Raw genomic sequence first — 14,871 nt, 5'->3', positions numbered from 1 at the left:
AATTTGAGGGTTGGCTGAGATATCGTCTATTGACGGCTGAGTTATAATTAATCAGCGAGATTCTCGGGACGTAGCGAAAATCTCGCTGCACTCTGGTTGGTGGATTCAGCGGCGGTTACTTCCCATAATCCCGTACAAATAGGTTTGAGAGCCTGAGAGATTGAAATATTCCAACCTCCACAACTTTCCAAGATATAGAGAGAAAGAGATGGTGACTACTCGATCTGCGAGGCTGAGACGGGCTCGGGAAAGGATAGCCGCTTCGGCGAGCGGTTCCAGCCGAACTGAAACGTCGAATAATCCCTCCGCCCAAGAGGGCATGGAAACGTTCCGCGTTCGCGCACCTGTTCCGCATGTCGATATGACAGGTGCAGAAGGGAGCCTCGTATGTCAGGAACTCCGAAGGTATCGAGCTCGCCGCTATAGGCTGGGGGCTCACCTTATGGCGAGACGCCGTAGATTGGCCGAAGTCTGTTGGCTTTATCGTTTGGACGGGACTATTCGGGTCCTGAACGAAATAATCGCCGAAGGTTTCTTCTTGGAGAAGTGGCGTATGACCGGGCTGCTCGCCGCGCATGCGGCGTGCCAAGAGCTGGTGGCGAGTATGGAGGTGCCTGTCCTTTTTGAGGCTGACTGTCAACCTCTCGAAGATACCGCGCACCCGTTTACTGTGGATATCTGGGCCTACCGGGCTTCCATAGAGAGATTAAGGCGGTACGCCAATTTCCTGGAGTTGGCCGGCCCAATTTTCCATGAGAGGCACTTGGTCGAGGGCCCGTGTTCCTTTTTGGAAGACTTGGCGTCAAGAGGCGTCGAAGTTCCGAGGGAGAGACTGGAGACCCTAAGGCAAGCTCGTCAGTTCTGGCGAACCGAACTGGACAAGGTAACGGTGGAGGAACCGCTGGCAGACGATCTATCAGGTCCACGGCCTCCACTTCGTCTGCAGGACCAACCCAGACGGTGATGGTGAAACCCCGACCCAGACGGTGAATTTAGTTTGAGGGTTGGCTGAGATATCGTCTATGACGGCTGAGTTATAATTAATGATGACTGAGTTATAATTAATCATGACTGAGTTATTAAAATAGATTGATAAAACACCACAACATAGAAAGTTCATATCAATTCCAAAAAAAAAAAAAAAATAAAACAATGGAGCTTGACTAATCTCACAGATACTTGTTCAAGCTCTCAAACTTCTTTTCCAGCGCGTCATATTTCTTTTCCAAATACAAGATCATTTCTTCTTGAATCTCGATGCGCTTCTTGGTTGCATCCAAGTCCTGCTTCATCTCATTCTTCTCCTCCTGAGTAACCCTAAACTCTTCGCGCACTGCATCAGTCCACCACTTCCTGAAACCGCAGCCTTGACCGGGACCCTTACAAATAGTACATAATTCATATTAGACTAAAAAAAAAGTCAGAAACAGAACACAAAACTCAACAATAAGAGTACAAAAATCTTTACATCTGTGATGTCATACGGACAACTGAAATAACGTTCTCCTCTCGTGGTAGGATCATTAGAAGTGGCAACGAGAAGCACCGCACCGCAATTACACCCGATTGGAACGCCCTTGTCTCGCCTCCGGATTTCGCCGTACCTCATTTTCATATTTATTTCATTACGATTCAGTTCCTACAGTTCCACAAACACAATATTAAGATAATGCTTTGAGATTTCAGATAGTCTAGAGATCTACCTCAGCTAGTGCTTCAGAAGCAGTTTTCTCATCAGCCCTGGATTTGCCGCCGTATATATCTCTATTTTCCATCATCTTGACTCGATCTCGATTACTGAAGCAATAAATCACACCAAATCCCTTAATTTATACTAAAACAATATATTGAACGACGTCGTTTGACAGTAATATACTTGAAGGCTGAGTTGTGTTCTTTACACGACTGACTTAGGATAGTCAGTTAAATTAACAACTTTGTTATGGCTGACTTATGCAACGGCCATAATAATGGTTTTACGGCTGAGTTATCCGACGGCCACCCTATTAATTTATTATATACCCGCTCGGGAATGCAAAAAGGGTTGTTGGGGAGACGCAAACAATAATTATGTTTCTTGTTATCATCCATACGCTTAATAAAAATATTTTAAACGATTTATTATTAAAAATAAATTCAAAAATTTGAATTCAAATTTATCATGTATTTTTATTTATTATTAAAGAAGGTGCCAGTAATTTGACTAAGTAGTGGCTGGGTTATTGACTTAAACGGCTGAGTTATGAGATATTTGTAAAATAAGGTTATTATAACTCAAAATTAAAATTTAGAATGGCAAAATGAATATTACTATTATTATAACCAATAAAAATAATAATTATAGACAAAAAGAGTGATTTTTACACATTCTGATCAAAATGTGTCAAACATACCAAAACATGTTGTTTAGGGGTTAGGGTTAGGGTTAGGGTTTAGGGTTTAGAGTTAGATGAGGTAACATTATTTGTTTTTAATATAACAGTTTGGTTTTGGATATAATGTATTTGGATTAAGGTGGTAATATGGATATACTTATGGTTGAACCATTTTGAAAAAAAAATTTTTAAAAAAATTTTAAAATTTTGAAATTAATTTTTGGTTATTTCCGGTTATTGGTCGGTTAGATGAATATCTAACAATAAATAACCCAAAATATATTGTAATTAGCTAGATTAGCATAATATAACCGAAATAAGCCGAATATAAGAAAACTAGGCAAACATACCAATACAAAAATACCAAATTGGGAAAAATTATTTTTTTGGTTCGGTTCGGTTTAGTCGGTTATTTAATCATTCTAATTTGAGGGTTGGCTGAGATACCGTTTATGACTGCTGAGTTATCTTTCTAGCATCGACAGTTACAATGAGAGGGAAAGTGAACGGTTTTTAAACCGCGGAAAAAAAAAACTCTCTGTCCTTATCGTCGGCGAAATCTAACCGTAATTGCGCCGGCGATAATCTGTCTTTTTCTACTCTCCCGCCGTCATCTCTCGCCGTCCTCGCTCGATATCCTCATTCGCTCTTTCTTCTCTTCGTCGGCGCTGGTCTTGTTCGTTTCCGTCTAAGCCGTCTCGTCTTAGAGTTCCGGTATATGTCTTCTTATTTATTTTTGAGATACGGGTGATTGTCGCCGTCTTGGATGGCTGAGTTTGGACTGAGTTATCTTATGCTTTACGACTGAGTTATGTATTATGGCGGAGTTATTATATGCCTTGTGTTTGCCATATGTTATGGCTGATTTATTTTATGCTTTACTATCAGATGGCGAAGGATATTTCTGAAGAACAAGCAAGGGATTACCCACCAAGACTATACGCTAAAATAGAGTCTAGAGATATAAACACAAATTTCAGGATGTTAGAATTACCTCAGATTAGGGAATCAATAGGACTGGATGCTTGGGATGAAACGAAGAAAGTACCAATTGGAATAATCTCTAAGCTAGTTGATAGCCAATTCGTCTGGTCTGGTAAGGTTGTTCATTTCCTACTATGTAACCAGTTAAGGGTACATAAGAAGGAGCTTTGGTTTGTGGTCGGCGGTCAACCTATCAGGTTTGGGTTGAATGAATTTCATTATCCGGCGGGGTTAAACATAGACCCAATGCCTACTGAACAGTTTGAACTTGAAGAGGAACACAAAAAGTTCTTCCGACTTTTGAAAGTGCCTGGTGGGGCAGGTCCAACGCTACTTGAACTCAGGGAAGCATTAAAGTGTGCCGGGGATGGGTTAACCTTGATCATCGTAAATGGTTGGGGCTGTTGCTTCTTCAACACATTGGACTTTATGGTTTGCATCATAACTCTATAATTCCATATGAAAGTGCCAAAAGAGTTTTTGATGATGAAGCAATGAAGACGTATCCGTGGGGTCGGTCAGCATTTGAAGCTCTTGTTGATTCCATAAAGATGCTGAACCCTACGGGAAAGTCGTACACCCTCAGTGGGTTTACACCCGTGTTACAGGCTTGGGCGTATGAGTCCATCAAATGCTTTGGAGAACGGTTTGGGGATGCATCAGCTAATGATGGTGGCATATCGATGCTTCAATGGGGTGGAAACCGTACACGTTCTACGATGGTATCGGTAATTGCTAAAGAGATTTAAGCGCTTGGTGAGGTAAGGTTTATATCTGGTTGAGTGATTGTTTAGTAATGGCTTCGCTATGATTTAGTTATGACTGATTTATTGTTTAGTAACGGCTGAGTTATGGTTTAGTGTTGGCTGAGTTATTGTTTAGTGTTGGCTGAGTTATTATTCCCTGATGAGTCTCATATTCTCTTATGTTACAGCTGCGTGTGACTAAAATGGTTATGAAGGATGATGTACGGGAGCTATTTCATACGTGGCCAGATCAAAAAGACGACCCAGCAGTTGATCGCCTTATCCAAGACATACATGAGGATAAGTTTGTTAAAGGTTTTTGGGATGTTGATTCTGACTCTCCTCCCGCAAAGAAGCAGAAAGTCAAGAAGGTGGTAGTTTCCAACAGTCAGGGTGGTGGATCTGGTGAAGGAGCTGAACAGAAGGTGGTAGGTTCCAACAGTCAGGGTGGTGGATTTGGTCAAGGAGCTGAACAGAAGGTGGTAGTTTCCAACAGTCAGGGTGGTGGAACGGTTGGAACTTTCATTGAGTTGGTGTCTAATTTAACCTCAAGGTTTGACACCTTGGAAAAAACATTGGAGATAGAATAGAAGAGAGGATGAATGAAAGGTTTGAAACCAGGTTTCGTTCTGTTGAGAGTGATCTCAAGCAGATGAAACAGCACGTGCTTTCCTTGGGTGTTGGGCAAACTGGCCAAAACAATGTTGAAGACCTTGGGGATGAACTGTTGTCACAAAACACTTGTAAAATTTTCAAAATAAAGAACCTTATTGATGAACTGTTGTCACCAAAAAGTCCACCAGTACCAGCAGTTCCAGGAAAAATGCACCAAAACTACTCTGTCAACAGTCCTCCGGTAATGTCTGAATTATGTTAATCTTATGGCTGAGTTTCCAGATTGTTTAGGTTGAGTTATCATTATCTTTAATTGTCTTCGCTTATGTTATACAGGTAGTTGGCAGTGGTTTGGCTGGGGTCAGTAGGAATCTGAATAAAGAGTTTGATAAAGATGAGTTTGATAAAGATCATCTTCTTAATTTCATTGAGAAGTCTCCAGCTGCTACGAAACCAATTCAACGGACTAACACGAGGAAAAATGCCAATGATGGAAAGAAGGATGAAGAATTAAATGCAAAGAAGGCCAAAGTTGAGGCGGCCGCTGCGAAGAAGAACAAAGAGTTGGCGGCAAAGAAGGCCAAAGATGAGGCGGCGGCTGCGAAGAAGGTCAAAGAGTTTGCGGAAAAGAAGGCAGAAGATGAGGCGGCGGCTGCAAAGAAGGTCAAAGAGTTGGCGGAAGAGAAGGATGGAAATAATCCGCCAAAGAAAAGAGTTAGAAAGACTACTAAGCCTAATCAAATCAATCAATTGGGATCTGATTTGAATGAGGGAGTATCCAAAGCTGGTGCAAACGCTGGTGCCGACGCTGCTGACAGCAGTATATGTGATATGACAGCCAAGATTATGGCTGAATACAATATCCTTGAACCTGAATCTGAGGATGATGAGGAGGAAAAGATTAGGCTTGATAGAATCAAAGCTTTAAGGCTGGAGAATGTTAAGCTGTCCCCGGATGGAAGTTCATTGAATAAACCACAAGCTACACAAGAGAGGACTTTTCCTTATATTGGGGACAACGGACTGACGTGCATGAGGAAGAACTGTTCACCTGGACCTGGAATATATGATCCTCTGGCACCTGTTGATCCGGTCAAGTTGCAGAAACTTTTGGAGTACCTAAAGAAAGCCGAGTATGACCCTTTAGACCCTTGTTAATCACATCTTGTTAAAATTATATTAACCTGTTCTTATTTTTTTCTTAGGGGTACACCATTAGGCAAGTCAACAGCAAATATTGAATTCTATAGGACTCTCATCACCGAAAGAAATAACTGGCCGTCTGGTACATTTGGGTGGCTGTCTGATAAAGTAAGTTTAACTTGATGTCTGAGTTATTAGGATCTCGTCTGAGTTATTATGTTTACGGCTGAGATATTATAACTTGATTTCTGTTTTACAGCACTTGGGCGCGTTTATGAGACTCCTCAGTATTAGGTACAAATGAGATCCCTTCCCATTCCACAACAAACGCATTGCGTTTATAGACCCGTGGTTCACTAGATCGATGATTGGTGATTATACGATGTTCAATATGAAACCCAAGTTTTTTACAATGACTGGCAATTGTTATGAAGAATTAGTTAAAGGTTTGATTCCATCAGATGAACAAACTAATTTGAAATGGATAGAAGATGTGGATCACCTGTATATTTGTCCACAAACTGGAGGCAATCACTGGGTGGCGCTGCACGTGGATCTAAAGAGAAGGCATATTGATTGCTATGATAGCATCGTGGGACAAGTAACCGAAAAGAGTGAGCTTAAAATGCTGAATGATTGTAGGGCGTTTACACGGATGATTCTAGCAATGATGAACGCGAACGTTCCTCACGAAATTCGTACACCTACTGCCAATCAGTTCGGTTTCAGGAGGAAGAGTGCCTCCAAGGTCCCTCAAAACGTACAGGTTGGTGACTGTGGCGTGTACGCTTTAAAGTTTATTGAATGTCTAGCGCTTGGTGTGTCTTTCGATGGAATCAGTGATCAAAATATCCAGGCTATACGGGTTAAAATGGCTGCAGAAATCTACAATGAGGCACCTGGTTTTTTTGATCCAGATTAAATAATGCATTATGTCCTTCCTTCGTTTCGTTTGTTATCTCGTTGTACTTGGATTTGTAAAACTTTGATTTGTCTATTTTCAAAATTATGGCTGGTTTATTACATATACCTTCTCGAGAAGACAAAAAGTGTTGTTGGAGAGACACAAACAATAATTATGTTTACTGTTAAGAACCACACGCGTAATAAGTAAGATTTAGCGATTTTTTATTTAAAAAGAATTTAAAATTTGAATTTGAATTAAATTTTTTTTTTTTAATAAAAGTATTTCTCAAACATTTGACTGATTTGGCTGAGTTGTCGACATAAACGGCTGACTTATGAAATATTTGTAAATTATAATTATTATAACTCAAAATTAAAATATAGAATGAAAAAAGGAATATTACAATCACTATAAGCAATGAAAAGTAATAATTATATACAAAGATTGATTTTTACACATTCTCACCAAGGATGTGTAAAACATACAACATATGACGTTTAGGGGTTAGGGTTAGGGTTAGGGTTAGGGTTAGATATGTATGTTTCATATTTCCAATATTATGGGTTTTAATATAACAGTTTGGTTTTGGTTATATTGTGTTTGGTTTAAGGTGGTAATTTGGATATACTAATATGATAACCATTTTTCAAATTTTTAAAAAAATTCTGAAATTAATTTTCGGTTATTTCCGGTTATGTGTCGGTTAGACGACTATATAACCATAAATAACCCAAATGTTATCCAAATTAGGTCGATTAACTTAATATAACCGATAGCAAGCCGAATATAACCGTAACTAATCGAAAATAATGTAAAAATAGTTTCCGGTTTGGTTCGGTTGGTCGGTTATTTATTCATTCTAATTTGGGGTTGGCTGAGTTATGGTAAAGTTATTGCTGAGTTATCGTTTACGGTATATTAATTTATTATATACCTTCTCGAGAAGACAAAAAGTGTTGTTGGAGAGACACAAACAATAATTATGTTTACTGTTAAGAACCACACGCATAATAAGTAAGATTTAGCGATTTTTTATTTAAAAAGAATTTAAAATTTGAATTTGAATTAAAATTTTTTTTTTTTAATAAAAGTATTTCTCAAACATTTGACTGATACGGCTGAGTTGTCGACATAAACGGCTGACTTATGAAATATTTGTAAATTATAATTATTATAATTCAAAATTAAAATATAGAATGAAAAAAGAAATATTACAATCACTATAAGCAATGAAAAGTAATAATTATAGACAAAGATTGATTTTTACACATTCTCACCAAGGATGTGTAAAACATACAACACATGACGTTTAGGGGTTAGGGTTAGGGTTAGGGTTAGGGTTAGATATGTATGTTTCATATTTCCAATATTATGGGTTTTAATATAACAGTTTGGTTTTGGTTATATTGTGTTTGGTTTAAGGTGGTAATTTGGATATACTAATATGATAACCATTTTTCAAATTTTTAAAAAAATTCTGAAATTACTTTTCGGTTATTTCCGGTTATGTGTCGGTTAGACGACTATATAACCATAAATAACCCAAATGTTATCCAAATTAGGTCGATTAACTTAATATAACCGATAGCAAGCCGAATATAACCGTAACTAATCGAAAATAATGTAAAAATAGTTTCCGGTTTGGTTCGGTTGGTCGGTTATTTATTCATTCTAATTTGGGGTTGGCTGAGTTATGGTAAAGTTATTGCTGAGTTATCGTTTACGGTATATTAATTTATTATATACCTTCTCGAGAAGACAAAAAGTGTTGTTGGAGAGACACAAACAATAATTATGTTTACTGTTAAGAACCACACGCATAATAAGTAAGATTTAGCGATTTTTTATTTAAAAAGAATTTAAAATTTGAATTTGAATTAAAAAAATTTTTTTTTAATAAAAGTATTTCTCAAACATTTGACTGATACGGCTGAGTTGTCGACATAAACGGCTGACTTATGAAATATTTGTAAATTATAATTATTATAATTCAAAATTAAAATATAGAATGAAAAAAGAAATATTACAATCACTATAAGCAATGAAAAGTAATAATTATAGACAAAGATTGATTTTTACACATTCTCACCAAGGATGTGTAAAACATACAACACATGACGTTTAGGGGTTAGGGTTAGGGTTAGATATGTATGTTTCATATTTCCAATATTATGGGTTTTAATATAACAGTTTGGTTTTGGTTATATTGTGTTTGGTTTAAGGTGGTAATTTGGATATACTAATATGATAACCATTTTTCAAATTTTTAAAAAAATTCTGAAATTACTTTTCGGTTATTTCCGGTTATGTGTCGGTTAGACGACTATATAACCATAAATAACCCAAATGTTATCCAAATTAGGTCGATTAACTTAATATAACCGATAGCAAGCCGAATATAACCGTAATTAACCGAAAATAATGGAAAAATTAGTTTCCGGTTTGAATCGGTTTGGTCGGTTATATAGTCATTTTAAATTGGGGTTGGCTGAATTATGGTAACGTTATGGCTGAGTTATTGTTTAGGGTCTTCTCAATAATATGAAGATATGAAAACGTATTCTTCTTTCTTTCTTGTGTCTTTTGTTCTGTCAGATTACTAATAAGTATTAAAACATCTCTCGATATTACAAAAAGTGTTGTTAGGGAAGCATGAAAAATCACTAATTCTGTGCCTGCTCAAATCCACACGCATAATAAATTCATAAAGTGAGCTTTTTATCACAAGATATTATTGCAAATAATTAAATAATTATTATTCGAATTTCGAATTTTATTTTTCTTAAAGTATTAAAACGTCTCTCGATATTATTAAAACGTTTCACGCATTTTTATTTTTTGTAAAAGTATTTGTCCAACAATTAAAATTAAAATTATTATAACTCAAATCTAAATTTAAAATAATTATTCAAAGTGTTACGGTAAAGTGATGTCTGAGTTATTCTATAATGTGGTTGACTTATTGAACTTTATGATTGAGTTATGATTCTGTGATGGCTGAGATATCGTAATAACGACTGATTCCCTTCCCTTATATTAATATGAAAGTACTAACAAAACGAAATAAAAAAATAAAAAAACACAAAATCATAGTTCGTAGTTCATAGTTCATTAGTTCATGTAGAAGACGACACAAAAGTACAATGACAATCACTTTTTGAAACCGACGTCATCTGGGCCAAATTCTTCAAACATATCGACCAAATCATTCCAAACTATGCTAGTCAGCATCTTGGGTTTATTGCCACCACTCGCCCATATCCTCCTGAGAGCACGTATCTGGGATCTGAATATCGTTCTAGCCACCAAATTAAACTGCGTCCAGACCGTTAAAGTATGCTTTGGATCCCACGTGTATTTACGCTACAATTGAAGGAAAGGAACGATAAGAGTAAAGAATAATATCAATATGGTTTGTTTTATTGATCTTACCGCGAGGAGGAGAAACCACCGTCTCTTAAAGTGGAAGGGAATCAAGCGGTACGTCGGGCACGCATGGTACCAGTTGTGTTGAAGTATTCCTCCGATCGCGATAGAGAGAACGTGAAGGAACTTGAACCACGTAACAGTGGTTTTGTCAACCAAGGAACCCACACCAGGGTTTAGAACCGGAATATTCTCTCGACCAGTGGCGCAGATGATTGCTTCAACATCTCTAAAAAACTGTCCATCGATGTGAGGAACAACTTCCATGTCGATAAGAAGATGTAACAGATAGGCAGATCTGTGATTTAAGAGAAGATAAAGAGAAACAATAGAAACGAAGAAGAGATGAAAGAGATGAAAGAGAGTCAGACATATGAATGAGGAAAATATAAAGGAAAAACAATAGGAAAAACGAAAGGTCGCGTTTATTATTAGGTTAACTTATGGTTTCCCGCCAAAATATCGCTTGACGGCTGAGTTATAATATATACAGGAAAGGAAAGGATATATTATAACTGAGTTATAGAGAGTAATGGCTGGGTTATTAGAAGAAAATTTTTAAAGGTAAATGAATGATATATATGATTTGACGGCTGAGTTATACTATTATTTACGGGAAAACGAAAGGTCATGTTACGACTGAGTTATAGTGAGGTATGGCTGAGTTATCGAAAGAGTAATAGCTGATATATTCACTTTACAGCTGAGTTGTAATATTTACAGGAAAACTTTCTTGTACTCTGGTCCAATCAAATAATATAATATTATTCCATCTCTGTATATATACAAGTATTCCCGTTACCTTAGTCTATTACCTCTCAACTACAAACTAGAATAAAATTATTTTTTACAACACTCTGTCCGCTCGAGCACCCAAGATGCCGGATCTCCCCGACGATGTTTTCATAAAAATCGTTTCCCTTGTTGCAGAAAATGCTGCAGAATATGGTGGATGATCCTCACTTGGTTCTATTTTAAGGGCTGGTCATAGGGGGAAAAATGCAGTATACAGTGATGAAGTTCTAAAGACAGCTGCTATATATTGGCTTTGTACTGATCCATCAGAAATCAACACATCCAATGCCCCTGATGGTAGCCTCCAAAATGAAGGGCGGCACAGGCCTTTCTTCGTCAAATGCTTTGAGGCCGGCAACCCCATTGCCATTTACTACGAAGGGCTAAGGGTTGTGGCTGAGGATAGAGATATCCAGCGTGGGATTGATATTCTCAGTCGTATTGTACCGGCCGACGGTTATGCCACCTTAGCATGTGGGGTACTAAGTATTTGTCAAGGGAATGAGGATATGGCCGTCCATTACCTCCAGCTGTTTGATGCGAATCATTATCCTCTGAAGTCTTCGGATGCCATGTTAACCGGTAATTATTTTATGTTTGAGTTATCTCGTTATAAGACGGCCCGAAAAAACTCATACACAGTCTCCCTTCGCTATCCTGACAACCCGCTACTCCCTTCACCCGTTTGTGCTGTGATGTGTTATTTAGAAGACGGTCTCCATCATCTCAACGGTCTCCTTCCTCTCCACTGTAGAGACATCTTTGAAATCATGTGCAAAAACTGTTACCTTTGGTGGTTGTCCATCAAAGTCTCTGAGATCCTTTAGGGTTTCCAGCAGTGAATTCCAGTTTTACCTTATCAACTCGCGAATCTAAAGTCTGTTTATTTTAAAATAATTATTTTCCATTTCTTGTATTAAAAGCGAGTATCTTTTTTCATGTATTAAAGGTCCCTATTTTCCACAATTTAGTATCTCCTCTCCTCTCATTAATGGCTGAGTTATCACAAGAAACAATATGAAAGTAAATGAGTGATATATATGACTTGACGGCTGAGTTATAATATTTACGGGAAAAAAAGGTCATGTCATGGCTGAGTTATCACAAGAAACAATTTGAAAGTAAATGAGTGATATATATGACTTGACGTCTGAGTTATAATAGTAACGGGAAAACAAAAGGTCATGTGACGGCTGAGTTATAGTGAGTTATGGTTGAGATAGTAACGTTAAGGCTGAGTTATAGTTCGAAACAGCGCTATCAGAGACTTGTAAAACCGTAATTGATTGAAGGCGTAATACGCGAAGCGTCGCTTATGAAGCCGAAGGGGTACTTTTTGTAAACCAAAGCGACGTTTCGCGTATTATAAATACTTTTTGCTATCGGACTTACTCATCAAACATTTGTCTCACGAAAACTCCTAAATCATCTCTCAGATTCGAAAAATCTATTTACATTCTTCCTTCAATCCGTCGGAAATGGCCCATCGTTCTCCTTCAAGCCTTATAAGGACTGATCTGAGATGTCTGAACAGGGATCTTTCGCCAAACATCACAGCAGGTAAACACATACATCTTCAGAGTAGATTTGTTTTACTGTTAAGGATAAAAGAGATTGAGTGTTTGCCTTTTTTTTAGTAACTGTTGATGACGACATTTTCCGTTGGGAGGCTACTCTAATCGGACCAGTGAATACTCCTTATGAAGGGGGAGTGTTTAAACTTAGGCTTACTTTTCCACCTGATTACCCAAGTAGTCCCCCCAAGGTATCTATTTTTGATTATATTCCTTTTTATTTTAGCAAGCATGATTATTAGTACTCCTTTTTTTGCAGCAACTCAATAGTTTTTTAAATAAAATTTCTTGATTATGCAGGTTGTTTTCATTACAAGAATTTGCCACCCAAATGTAGCAGATAGGGGAGGCATTCACCTAAAACGTTTGAGGCGCGACTGGTGGACTCCCATGTCCATTGTTAAGGTTTTCAAGGAATTAGTGGAGAAGTTAATTGAACCAGAGGTCAATGATGAGGAACAGACCATTGAATACCTTGCTAACCTCTACAAATCTGATAGGAGAAGGTTTGACGCCATGGCTAGAGAGATGACTAATCAATAGGAGTGGAAACTGAATATGAACTTAAATAGTTCAAATCTATTTTTAAGAACTCTTGAATAATTTATCTTATATTTGTTCTTTTTAATTAAATATTTCAGTCTCTGCTGTTGTAAACTCCTTTTTTAATTAAATATTTCAGTAACGTAATGGCTGAGTTATCACAACAAACAATCTGAAAGCAAATGACTGAGTTATACTAATGTATGGCTAAGCTATGGTATTTAAGGGAAAACGAAAGGTCTTGTCGATTAATATAACGGCTGAGTTATAGTGATTTATAAATCCGCAATGGCTGAGATATCGTAATACAGCTAAAATGGTGTTGTCTAACTGGTGTTAGTTGCCTTGATACCGTAATACTGCCAAATCATATAACTATTTTTTCCCGCCAAAATATGATTTTATGGCTGAGTTATTGTATTTTCGGGAAAACGAAAGGTCATGTGACGGTTGATTTATTATATTTACGAGAAAATGAAAGGTCTCGTCGATTCATGTGACAGCTGAGTTATGGTTGAGATAGTAACATTATGGCTGAGTAAAGTGATATATATGACTTGACGACTGAGTTATAATATTTACGGTAGAACGAATGGTCATGTGACGTCTGAGTAATGGCTGAGTTATCACAAGAAACAATTTTAAAGTAAATGAGTGATATATATGACTTGATGGGTAAATGAATGATATATTATAACGGCTGAGTTATCAAAAGAGTTATATTATTTACGGGAAAACGAAAGGTCAAGTTACGACTGAGTTATAGTGAATTATGGCTGAGTTATCAAAAGAGTAATGGCTGATATTTTCACTTGACAGCTGAGTTATGGCTGAGTTATCACTAGAAACAATCTGATATATATTGATTTATAAATCCGTAATGGCTGAGATATCGTACCAATTATAAATCCGTAATGTAGGATTTTTATAGACTTATAGTGATTTTTACACGTTCTATTATTTGGTTAACTTATGGTTTCCCGCCTATTATTTGGTTAACTTATGGTTTCCCGGCAGTGGAATCAATGGGGGTTGCGTTCCAAGTTTTAGTATAAATAGGGAAAGGGTTGGAAATGTTAAGAGCATTCCAAACTAGAACGAAACTAGCAAAGATGCCAGTGACTACCCGATCTGCATGGTTGAAACGGGCCCGAGAACTGACAGCCGCTGGAACTAGCGGTTTCGGTCCGAATGCGTCGGATAATGCCCCCCCTCAAGAGTCTCCGTCTTAATCCCGTTACTTTAATCCTTTGCAAAGGGAACTCCGGATGTACCGAGCTCGCCGCAAGAGACTTGGCGCTTATATTAAAGCATTTCGTCTTAAATTCGAGCAAGTCTTTCGTCTCTGCCGATTGGAAGGGACTATCCGAGTCCTAGATGAGCTCATCGCCGAAGGTTTTTTTCTGGCGAAGTGGCGCATGACTCGTCTACTTGCTGAGCATGCCTCTTGCGTAGAACAGGTCTCCCGTATGGTGGTGCCCAACTTACCCGAAGGTGATTACGAACCTTTGGGAAATTCTGACTTCCCGCACAACACGGAAGTCTTGGCCTACCGAGCTTGCCTGGAGAGGCTGAGGTGGTACATCAACCACTTGGAGTCAACGGACTATTTCTTCCGCGAAAGCCATGACGTAGAAGGTCCATGTGCCTTCTTGGAGGAGATGGTGTCCAAGGGCTCCGAAGTGCCGATGGAAAGGCTTGAATCCTTAAGGCGGGATTGTCAGATCTGGCGATCTGAACTGAGCAAGCTGGTGGTGGAAGAA

General features: G+C 37.9%; 1 pseudogene; it reads left to right on the top strand.

The window, feature by feature from the left end:
* Window positions 1-12,469: 12,469 nt before the first annotated feature.
* Window positions 12,470-13,108, top strand: LOC147948297 (uncharacterized; annotated as a pseudogene).
* The last annotated feature ends 1,763 nt before the right edge of the window (window positions 13,109-14,871 follow it).

The sequence above is a fragment of the Camelina sativa genome, chromosome 2 (assembly GCF_030686135.1).
Source record: "Camelina sativa cultivar CO46 ecotype springtype chromosome 2, ASM3068613v1".
In the NCBI taxonomy this organism is placed as follows: domain Eukaryota; kingdom Viridiplantae; phylum Streptophyta; class Magnoliopsida; order Brassicales; family Brassicaceae; genus Camelina; species Camelina sativa.
The sequence above is the reverse complement of the archived record's forward strand: the minus strand, read 5'-3'. Positions and strand labels throughout refer to the sequence as shown.